Raw genomic sequence first — 10,772 nt, forward strand, 5'->3', positions numbered from 1 at the left:
ATGGCTGTCCAATTAGTATTTACTCCCAGGACAGAGGACTTTAGACGTTTTCTTCCCAAGATGTGAACTGGGACTTGGGTGTGATCTGCCATCACCCTGTGGATGGAGCCTAACCAGGGAACCTAGGCGGATGATGGGGTGGCTTTGCTCACCCCTGTCCTGTTCATTCTGTGAGTAATAAATGCCTGTTGGCCTCACCATTAGAACAGTGTCTGGTCTGTGCTCTGCTCCACACAATCTTCACTAAGAACCTGTGAGTAGAGTGACACTGCACACCTGGCCCCCAAAATAGCCAGCTGCCTGTACAGTGCTTTGCAAGCAGCATGTGTAGGCCCAACTTGTCCCCTACCCTATCCATTCCTGGGCTCACACATCACTCCTGGGACATTGCAGGGGTGTGGGAACCAAATATTCTCGCATTCTGCTGCCAGCCCAGTCTAGCCTCACTGATAGAGACCATTTGCATTCGGGGTGCCCGCCCTCCAAAACTTTCCACTGCTGGCGCCACTGTCTCCCATGCCTCCAGCTCTCCTTGCAGCCTCTCACCTGTTTTGGGGTCTGGGTTTTGGTTCTTTTCTAATTTAAATTTTCTTTTTCTTCTTCCTATTGCATTAGGGTAGACTCCAGGGAGGGAGGAATGCTGGCTTTGTAGCCACATGTTGAAACAGAACCTCCAAGTATATCCTCACTTTTCCCTGCTCAGCCCTCACACACGTGGTGCCTAAGCCTAAGTGTACATGGGGCTTGGGGCCAATGGAAGGCTTAGGGTTGCCTATTTGTGCCAAGTGTGAACCACTAACCAGGCTCTGCCTCATTATTCATCCAGAAAAAGATATTTTAACAATAAAAACTTGAAATAGCTTCATGAAGAAGTGACCATATTGGTAACAAACTGGATAAACTAGATGAAATGGACAAATTCTTAAAAACACACAGGCTATTAAAACTGACTTAAAAGGGAATAGGAAGACTCATAACAAATGAAGAAATTGAATCTATGATCATAAGACTCCAACAACAGAAAGTCCTGGACCTGATGGCTTCGCTGGGGAATTCTACCAAATATTTAGGTGAGAATTAACACCAATACTGTTCAAATTCTACTGAAAGAAAAGGAAGGAATACTTCCTAATTAATTCTGTGAGGCAAACATAACCCCAATGGCAAAACCAGACAAAGAAAAAAAACTACAGGCCAATATCTCATGACTATAGATGTAAAAATTCCCAACAAAATACTACTGAAGAGAATCCAATGGTCAGTAAAAGAGTTGGGACAAAGGATGGGGGGGGGGGGAGGCATTCCTGACCTCCTTTAACTTCATGAAGGGGAGAGAATCACCATCAACATCAACAGCCCAAGGCTGATTCCTATGAAGTTGAGGTCAGACATGCTGCTACCCTCCAACCTTTGTACTGATTCTGACACCAACCTTCCCTTCCACTGTATTCTCCACTTCTCTGCTGGGTTCAGTAATTCTTTGCAGTGACCACACACAGCTCACAGGCAATAATCACAGTTTGGGGCTTTATTAGGGAAGTAACTAGTTAAAATTCAGGATCAGAAACAACTCAGGATATAGTTTTTCAATAAGGATAGGTTCTTGGCCATGCCATAGGCACACTTCTCTCTGGCCTTGGTCTCTACCCTGCTTGGGCAAGTGTTACAAACCTTTCAGTTCTGTCAGTAGCTGCCTAGAGGTACCCCACTCCACCAGCAAGCCTCCTGCCCAAAGGCACTCGGCTTTCTGCACCATGGGCTGGGAACCCTTGCACTCTGTCTCGTGATGGTCTATTGGTTCTGCTACCTCAACTCTGCTGGTTCTCTGCCACTGCTGCTTGCTGTCTGATCTCCTGGATCAACGAAGTTCGGCACAGGGATCTTGGGTCCAAAGAACACGCTCCCCTCTTGACTCTTGATGGTAGTGAGATTCCCCTTTCCACCTCTGAGGTGGCTCATTTTAAGCCTAGTGGGTGGCAAAACTGACCAATCCCCGCACTAGGGTTTCATATACCTTATTTGCATGGTCCCACTCCCCACAAGGGTGCCATGTACCCTATTTACATTACCCACAAGCTATTCAGTCCCCTTAGTGGGCCATATAGTCCCACCCAGTCATTTGGTGGGAGTTACGATGATGGCTAGAAAAGTCATACAGAGGAATTCGCTACACTGCAGTCATACACCATAACGAAGTGGGACTGATTCCAGGAATACAGGAATGGTTCAGCATCAATCAACCACATGATCATCTCTGGATGCAGGAAAAGCATTTGATAAAATCCAACATCCTTTCTTGACGAAAACAGTAAAGAAGATTGGAATGGAAGGGAAGTTCCTCAGTGTGATTCAGGGCATATATGCAATGCCAGCAGCCAACTTAATGGCAAAAGACAGAGCATTCCCTGTGAAATTGGGAACAAAATAAGGGGATCTGCTCTCGTACTTCTATTAAATACTGTATTCAAAGTCCTAGCTAGAGGAATATGACAAGAAAAGGTTCCAGATTGGAAAAGAAGTAAAATAATCTCTTCATGGATGATACGATCTTGTATGTAGAAAATCCCAAGGAGTCCACAAGGAAACTTCTGGAGTGAATAGAGGAATTTAGCAAAGTTGCAAGATACAAGGTGAACAAACAAAAAACGGTTGGATTTCTGTACACCAGCAATAAGAAATCTGAAAGGGAAATGAGGAAAACAATTCTATTTCCAATAGCATATAAGAGAATGAAATACATAAGGATAAAGCTAACCAGGGATGTGAAGGATTTATACGATGAAAATTATAGGACTGGTGAAAGAGATTAAAGATGACTTAAATACACAGAAAGGTGTTCCACGTTCTTGGATTGAAGGAGAATGTTAAGATGTCAGTATTTCCCAAAACAATTTATAGATTCAACACAATCCCAATCATAATTATAATAGCCTTATTTACAGGGACGGGGGGAGCCTCAACTTTGTGTCAAATAGCAAGATGCTGCAAAGAGCTGGAGCTATGTTGGAGCAGGAAGAGCAAAGGTGGAGGACTCAAAATTCTTGATTTTAAAACATACTATTCCACTGCTAGGAGCTCTGGTAGCATAGCACCTAAAGCACTTGACTGCTAGCCAGAAGGCTGGAGGTTCAAAGCCACCAGCCACTCCTTGAAAGGAAGATGGGGCAATCTACTTCTGTAGTGATACTGCCTCAGAAACCCAAGGAGGGGTTGCTATGAGTCAAGACCGACTCGACGGCACATAACAACATTCCACTGCTACTTGTAATTTTCTGGTAATAAAGTGTTTTGCTGCTGTTTATAAGGTTTTCACTGGCCAAGTTTTTCAGAAGTGGATGGCCCTGTTTTTCTTCTCATGCATGGTTTAAAGTCAGGAAGCATGTTCATCAGGCTTGTGTCCTTTCACCATATGTATTCAATCTGAATGCTGCATAAATAATCCAAGAAACGATTATGAAGAAGAGCGCAGCATCAGGATTGGAGGAGGACTCATTAACAACCTGTGATACGCAGACGACCCAACCTTGCTTGTTGAAAGTGAAGTTGACTTGAAGAATTTGCTGATGAAGATTAAAGACAACAGACTTAAGTGTGGATTACAGCTCAACATAAAATGAAAATACTCATAACTGGACCAATAAGCAGCATCACAATAAATGGAGAAAAGATTGAAGTTGTCAGGGATTTCATTTTACTTGGAGCCACAGTCAACACCCATGGTAGCAGCAGTCAAGAAATCAAGTGACGTATTTCATTGGGCAGATCTGCAAAAGACCTCTTCAAAGTGTTAAAAACCAAAGATGTCACTTTGAAGACTAAGGTGCACCTGCTTATTGGTTCAGTTTTGAGCACTTTTGTTTTCTTTATGTTGATGTGTAATGCATACTGAGGAGCTCTGGTAGCATAGTGCCTAAGGCACTTGACTGCTAACCAGAAGGCTGGCGGTTCAAACCCACCAGCCACTCCTCGGAAGGAAGGTTGGGCAATCCTACTTCCGTAGTGATACTGCCTCGGAAACCCAAGGAGGGGTCGCTATGAGTCGGGGCCGACTTGACGGCAAATAACAACAACAATGCATACTGAGGGCTATAGTCTTTGATCTTCATCACTAAGTACTACAATTCTTCTTTGCTTTCAGCAAGCAAAATTGTGTCATCTGCATATCACGTCTTATTAATGAGTCTTCCTCCAATTCTGATGCTGCGTTCTTCATATAGTATTGCTTCTTGCATTATTTTCTAAACATAAAGATTGACTAAGTATGGTGAAAGGATGCAGTCCTGATACACACCTTTCCTGATGTTGAACCACGTAGTATCCCTTGTTCTGTTGGAATGACTGTCTGTTGTTCTACATACAAGTTCTGGCATGAGTGCAATTAAGTGTTCTGTAATTCCTGTTTTTGGAAATATGATCCGTACCATCAAATACCTTTGCATAGTCAATAAAACACAGGCAGACATCTTCATGGTATACTCCACAGCCAAGATCCATGTGACATCATCACTGATGTCCATTATTCCATATCTTTCTTAGTTATCTGTTGTTGTTGTTGTTATGTGCCATTGAGTCGGCCCTGACTCATAGCGACCCCTCTTTGGGTTTCTGAGGTGATATCACTATGGAAGTAGATTGCCCAACCTTCTGGTTAGCAGTTAAGTGCCTTAGGCACTGTGCTACCAGAGCTCCCTCTTAGATATGTTGTTGTTGTTGTTATGTGCCATCGAGGCAGACCAGACTCATAGCGACCCCTCCTTGGGTTTCCGAGGCAGTATCACTATGGAAGTAGATTGCCCCATCTTCCTTCCGAGGAGTGGCTGGTGGGTTTGAACTGTCAGGCTTCTGGTTAGCCGTCAAGTGCCTTAACCACTATGCTACCAGAGCTCCCCTTAGTTATGTAGTCCTGCAGAAATACCACAAGTGGGTGACTTTAACAAGTAAAACTTCTTTCTCTCACAGTTTAGCAGGCTAGAAGTAAAAATTCAGAGCAACAAATCTAGGGGATGGCTTGCTTTCTCTGTTGGATCTGCAGAAAGGTCCTTGCCTCTTTTCAACACCTGTGGGCTTGGCATTCCTTGGAGAGCTTCATGTGTCTTGGTATCAATCTTCTGTGTCTAGAAGGTTCTTAGTGCAGGGATCCCAGGTATAAAGAATGTGCTCTGCTCCTGGTTCTTTCTTGGTAGTAGTAGGTCCCTCTGATCACTGCTCACTTGTTAATCTCTTTTACAACCTAATCCTATAGATTGCATCCTGCCTCATTAACATAACTACTTCTAGTCCTGCTTCATTAATATTGGAGGTTAGGATTTACAACATACAGGATAATTACTTCAGATCACAAAATGGATGATAATTACATAATACTGAAAATCAGGGCCTAGCCTTGTTGACATACCTTTTAGGAGGACAAAATTCCATCTATAATAAGGACCTCTTCTAAATCCAGCTTGAATTTTTGGCAGTTCCCTTATCATGTGCTACTGCAACTGTTTTTTAAAAATCTATTTTTTATTGTGATTTGGGTGAAAGTTCACAGAGCAAATTCATTTTCCATACAGCAGTTCATACACATTTTGTCTCATAACATTGACTGCAATTTCCCACAGTGTAGCAGCTCTCTTCCCACTTTTTCCCCATAGTTACCTCTTCCCTGTGTCCTTCCCTCCCATGCACTCCTGCCCCCCCCCCAAGCTGTCTCCTTATGCATGCACTGCCCTTCTGTTCTCCCATGATTGATCTCTTCAAGGAGTGCATCTACCTGATGTAAATGTTCACCCCATATGCCTGTCTGTTATTTGGCTGGAAGCCACAGGAGTGGGTTCAGTTCCAGACTTGAAGGACAGCTAGGGACCATAGTCTCAGGGGTTCCACCAGGCTCTATCAGTCTAGCAAACCTGGTTTCCCCCCCCCCCTTTATTATTATTATTTTTAATGATTTTGAGTTTTGTTCCACATTATTCTCCCACTCTATCTAGGAGATCTCCTACATAGACCCCCCTCTGAGTGGTTGGCAGTGATAGCTGGGCATCATCTAGTTCTTCTGGTCTCATTGTCATATAGACTAAGGATAGCATGGTGTACCAGTCCCTTGGACTAATTGTTTCCATTCATCTTTGGATTTCTTCATTCTTCTTTGCACTAGATGATGAGAGACCCATCATTGCATCTAGATTGCTGCTTGCAAGCTTTTAAGATCCCAGTCACAACTCCCCAAAGTAGGATGTGGAACAATGTTTTTGTGCAGTGTGTTACCTGGCTTCACTTCTTCCAGGACAGATTTATTAGTTCTTCTGGAAGTCCATGGTACTTTCAGTATTCTTTGCTAATACCACAACTCAAAAGCATCAACTCTTCTTCGTTCTCCCTTATTCATTGTTGGAGTGAATTGCTTGATGTGGTTCTTCTAGCCATTGTCCTCTATTTTGTGATGCATTGTAAATCCTATGCTCCGTGCCTATTTGGGGTGGTGTGGTAGTTAAGCTCGGGTGTCAACTTGGCTGAGCAGCTGGTAATAGTCATTCCCTATGATGACTGGCAATCAGCTCTGTGGTGGGATTTGCCGTGAGCAAGTGAGTAGCTGCTGATTGTTAAAGCCATCCACTTGAGTTATTTCTGTTGGAGCAACTCAGGTGGGATATATCTTGAGTCCTGCCTTGCTGGCGGGTATAACTCAAATCACCACCCTTAGCTTCCATGGGGAAGCTCACGGGAAGGTTTGCTCTCCTCTTGCTCTGATTTTGTGTTTTGGCTCATCATTGTCTCACACTTGGATTTGGGACAGCAGCCGTCATCTGATCTGATCGTCAAACCCCTAGAATTGGGAGGATCCTCCAGACCTACTCACAGACCTGGGACTTGCCAGCCTGCCAGCCTCCACCACCACTACATGAGACGATCCCTTGGGTGTCTGTGAGGCGTTACAGTGAAACATAGAACCAGAAAATGGGAGATTACTAAGAGGAGGAGTTAATGTCTGAAATGATGGAGTGACACAGTAGTTTGGACATTTGGGACATCTTTAACCTCCGCCTCATGGGAACCAGCCTTGTGCTGATCTTCCTAAGAGAAATTGTTCAAGCAGTTGTGAGCCTTTCACATCCATATGAGGTGATTGAAAACACCATGGCTTGGGTTAGACGTACCTTTGTCTTTAAAGAGACATCTTTGTTCTTCAGCACTTTAAAGAGGTCCCTTGTAGCAGATCTGCCCAGTACAGTACATCATCTGATTTCTTGACTGCTGCTTCCATTGGTGTTGATTGTGGAACCAAGTAATAGAAAATCTTTCACAACTTCAGTCTTCTCTCCATTTATCATGAGGCTGCTTATTGGTCCAGTTATGAGGACTTTTTATTTTCTTTATGTTGATGTATAATCTGCTGCAAAAGACCTCTTTGAAATGTTAAAGAGAAAAGATGTCACTTTGAAGACTAAAGTGCACGTGACTCAAGTCATGGTACTTTCAGCTGCCTCATACTTATGTGAAAGCTGGACAATGAATAAGGAAGACTGCAGAAGAATTGATGCATTTGAATTATGGTACTGGCAAATAATATTGAATATACCATGGACTTCCAGAAGAATGAATAAATCTGTCTTGGAAGAAGCACAGGCAGAATGTTCCTTAGAAGTGAGAATGGCCAGACTTCATCTCTAGTACTTTGATCACATTATTGATATCTAATGTACAAAACAGCCTTAGAAAGAGCACTTGGACCCAGAGGCACAAAGCCAGACACCAAAAATACAGTCTGAGATAATCCAGGGTGGCCAGCCTTGAGAGAAAAACAGAATCCATCTGGTGTTGATAACCTTCCAGAGCTAAGATCTTGATAAGGGTCATAGTCATCACTATGGACTTCTCTTTGTCCTTCACATGGGTTAAAGAGACCCAGTCATTGGAAATGCAATGTGTATACATAATCATAAATTCTAGCTCAATGTATATTAACTCTATTTGCCCACTGAAGGTGGGCAGACTTTTGGAGTATATGAAACCCTAACCTCACTTAGGGGTAAGTTATCAAACCCTTCTCTCCTTTCTTGGTGTGACTGAATTGGTTCTGCATCACTCCGGGCACCGGCCCACAGTTTTGGGTAACATTATCAGAAGGAATCCATCCCTGGAGAGGGATATCATGCTTGGTAAAGTAGAGGGTCCATGACAAATGGGAAGATCCTAAAAAAAATAGATTGACAAAGGGGCTGCAACAGTGGGGTCAGGTATGGCAACGATTGTGGGGATCCACAGGATGGAGCAGTGTTTTGTTCTGTTTTACAGAGGGTCGCTATGAGTTGGAACCAACTCGATGGCACCTAACACCACCACCACCACCAGGGTAGAAGAGAGAGAGAAAGGAGGGGTTAACAGTGATGGAAATATTACATTGACTAAAGGTAGGGTCACACAGCTGATTATTGTAATTGCCATCAGTAAGTCATACATCTGTAAAAGTTGAACTTATGAAATGCAGATGACACAATTTGTTGAAAATGATGACTGGAAGCACTTACTAAGAAACATCAAAGACTACAACCTTCAGTATGCTTTAACACAAAGAAAATACAAATTCTCACAACTGGACCATTAAGCAACATCATGATAAATGGAGAAGAGGCTGAAGTTGTCAAGGGTTTTATTTTACTTGGGTCCACAATCAACACCCATGGAATTAGCAGTCAAGAGATGAAACGACGTTGCATTGGACAAATCTACTACAAAAGACCTCTTTAAAGTGTTCAAAAGCAAAGATAGCACTTTGAGGACTAAGGCGTGCCTGACACAACATAAGCCATGATGGTTTCAGTTGCCTCACATGCAAAAACTGGATAATGAATCAGGAGCACTGAAGAATAACTGATGCGTTTGAATTATGGTGTTGACGAATAATATTGGATGTGCCATGGACTGCCAGAAGAACGAATGAATCAGAATGCAACCGGTCCAACCAGAGTGCTCCTTAGAAGTGAGGGTGGTGAGACGTCCTCTCACATGTTATCAGGGGGACCAGTCCCTGGAGAAAGACATCATGCTTGATATAGTAGAGGGTTAACAAAAAAGAGGAAGGCCCTCAAGGAGACAGTGGGTGCAACAATGGGCTCAAACACCACAACAATTATGAGGGTGGTACAGGACTGAGCGGTGTTTCATTTTGTTATGCGTAGGGTTGCTATGCATCAGAACTGAGTTGACCGCACTGAACAACAATAGCAAAATGGACTCCAGGCTTCCTGGGTCCATGGAGCGTATATGAACCCCTGAAACGATTACCCTCAGATAATTGTAAATCCTAACCCAAAAATGTCCCCTAAAGTAATCTTAAAACCAAACAATAGTTTCACTTAAGGAGTAAAATCATCTGCCTTGAGCATTATGCTTGTGGTGTAGTGAATTACTTAATATGGCTCATGTACCCATAGTCTTTGTAACTCTCACCAAATGACTGGGTGGACTATTCAGATGTGAGGAGCTTCAATCCAAGGGGATTGAATAACTTGCTAATGATGTAAATAAGGTGCACAGCACTACTATGGGGGTAGCACTATACAAATAAGGTGTATGGAACACTAACATGAGAATTGGTCAGTTTTACTTTCCTGCTAGGCTTGAAATGCGCCATCCCAGAGGTGGAAAGATCAGGGGAATCTCACTACCATCAGGAAAAAAAAGCCAGGAGTGGGGTGCATCCATTGTACCCAGGATTCCTGTGCTGAACCTCTTTGATCCAGGAGACAACTTTGACACTGGTGGTATTGAGAGATAACAAGGAGCAGTGGCAGAGAATGGCAGCAGCAGAATGAGAAGACCTGTCAGGAGACAGTGTGGTGGGTTTCTGGACCCATGGCATGAGAAAGCTGGGCACCTTTAGGTAGGAGGCTTGCTGTGGAGTGTGGTGCCTCCGAGCACCTAGTGGAGCTAGATTTGCTAACTCGTGTAGAGCTGAGCACCTTCAGGCTGAGGCCTACTGATGGAGTGAGGTGCCTCTTGCCACTTACTGCAGAGTTAAAATAGCTTTCTGACACTTGCCTGAGCACAGCAGAGGCCAAGGGTCCATGAGGATGAGAAGTCGAGAGCCAGAGAGACCTTACTGGAGCGCAGTAGTAGTGGCTGTCCTAATCAAAGAACTGTGTCCTGAGTCATTTCTGATCCTGAATTGTAACTTGTTATGTCCCTAATAAACCCCATAATGATGAGTATTGTCTGTGAGTTCTGTGTGGCTATTGTAATGAATTATTAAACCCACCAGAGAAGTAGGGAGTGCCACAGGAGGAAGGTTAGTGTCAGAATTGGTGAAAATAAGTTCAAGAGTGGAGGCATATCTGACCTTCACCTCAGAGGAATCATCAGTCTTGGGCTGTTGATGTTGATCTTGGTCCTCCTCCCCCACTGAGAAGGTAGAGGTCAGATGACAATGCCCCTATGCCATTTCTATAGTTTGACATCAGTAGTGAGATTCGTTGCCATGGCACCAGACTCATGGAAACATCTTTTTTTTCCCCCTTTATTATTATTTTTTAAATTTATTATTATTGCTTTATTTAAGCAGTGTTCCACCCTCCTCTCCCACCCCTGATAACCAACAAAGTTTCCTTACATATATAAACCTTTCCTTTCCTTTTAAAAATAATGAACTCACTGATCTGCACTGAACACTTTCCCTTGTTACCCTCCTGAGGGGGACCGGGTCTCCGGGAGCAAGGTAAGCACGGGCGTAGCACAGAGTAGCAGGCCGGAAGAGCAGGAGAAAGGGGTAAAACCCAGTCACTAGTGCT

The sequence above is a fragment of the Orycteropus afer genome, unplaced genomic scaffold (genome assembly GCF_000298275.1).
Source record: "Orycteropus afer afer isolate SDZICR_OR568_19922 unplaced genomic scaffold, OryAfe1.0 scaffold00244, whole genome shotgun sequence".
NCBI classification, from domain to species: domain Eukaryota; kingdom Metazoa; phylum Chordata; class Mammalia; order Tubulidentata; family Orycteropodidae; genus Orycteropus; species Orycteropus afer.